The 1401-nt window shown below is 35.3% G+C and overlaps 1 long non-coding RNA gene across 2 annotated transcripts; it reads left to right on the top strand.

The window, feature by feature from the left end:
• Positions 1-169: 169 nt before the first annotated feature.
• Positions 170-1225, top strand: LOC124893886. 2 transcript variants are annotated; one of them, XR_007050933.1, is made up of 2 exons: positions 170-884; positions 972-1225. It is a non-coding gene; the product is annotated as an uncharacterized LOC124893886 (long non-coding RNA). The 2 variants fall into 2 exon arrangements; XR_007050934.1 differs by having other exon boundaries at positions 170-893.
• The last annotated feature ends 176 nt before the right edge of the window (positions 1226-1401 follow it).

Genomic DNA, 1401 nt, shown 5'->3' with positions numbered 1-1401 from the left:
TGAAGTGTAAGTTTATTACACTCCAAAAAGTGTAGTAACACTTTTTTTTAATTACACTCCAAAGCCACACAAGACAAAGGCTAGAATGGTCATTTTCTTTTTATTTTGTGGAGTACTATAAATAGACAATAATAGGACTATTTATTGGACTTAGTTCATTATTGATATTTTCACTACACAAGTCTTGTAATATTTGAGAACTTCTCTCTTTTTTTCTTGAGAGTGAACCCAAAACTAGACAACAAAGTGTAGTAACAATTTTGTGGTTCTTTGTCTAGAAACTTGGGGTCTTGAGGGTCATGAGTTCCTCTTGATTCAAGTAAAAATTTGGTGTAAATATCTTTTAGTCTTAGGGTCCTAATCTTCATGTTAGGGTTCTTAGATTTTAGGATATTTTGTGTCAAATTACTATCCATCATTTTGTAATCTTGTTGTTTGTATCTTGATATAGTGAAGCTGTGTAGGGCTCTTTCGATTCACTATAGTTATTGCAATCTTGTGTTATTTATCTATCTTGTTGAAAATTGTTGTTGTTGGCTTGAAAACCTAGAGAAGCCGAGTGGGGCCTTTGATTCTCTAGTGATGTTGTTCTTGTTGTTCTCTTGATTTCTTGTTGTAAGTTTGAACTTGTATCAAAGTCCTATTGCCATTTTTTTCTTCATATCAAAATTTACCGATTATTATCTCAACACAAATTTCTACCCTTACACAGTTTATTTTATTTAATTAGTCTTCGACAAACTCTCTGGCAAAAATTTCTTCCCGAGATTCTTGCATCTCAGACTTTTGCAAAAGAATTCAGGAAAGGAAATTTCCAAGAAGGACGGCTTGGCAATCTTCGTCGCTATGCCACCAGCTACTTTCCAACGACCCAACAGATTTTGGTGAGCGGGGTCAGTTTTAAGTGAGACTGATTGTTGTTTTTTTTTCTTATTTCAACTCCATTCTCTTGACTTTATAACTCTTTTCAGGTACTACAAGTCCAGATCCGGCACTGCAGGCATCGACATCAAGATTCCAGCGATCATCTCATTTTTCGGCGACCAACACATTCTCCAGCAACTAGTTATAGGCATGTAAAACTAGCAGTAGAGTAATAACGATGGCAACAAATTCCAGTGACCAATTTTTACATCAATTTGTCTGAATTCGACAACACAATCAAGAAAACAGCCTCCAGTGCATCTTTTCTCAGTATCAGGAGCACTCGTTTTAGTCTTCTCTAGTTTATTCTTCTCTAGTTTATTTGGTATAGGCTTCTTGTCCTTTTTTATCTTGATTTCTTGTGTGGTTTTCGTTATCCCTCTTATGAGAATACTTAGTAGGTTATTTGCAGTAGGTAGTGTAGTATTTTTGAGTATCAAGCCTGCTTACTGGTTGTGTTTGCTTACTTAGCTGTTC

Source organism: Capsicum annuum, unplaced genomic scaffold, assembly GCF_002878395.1.
Source record: "Capsicum annuum cultivar UCD-10X-F1 unplaced genomic scaffold, UCD10Xv1.1 ctg66835, whole genome shotgun sequence".
Lineage (NCBI taxonomy): Eukaryota > Viridiplantae > Streptophyta > Magnoliopsida > Solanales > Solanaceae > Capsicum > Capsicum annuum.
This window is presented reverse-complemented; position numbering and strand designations above follow the sequence as displayed.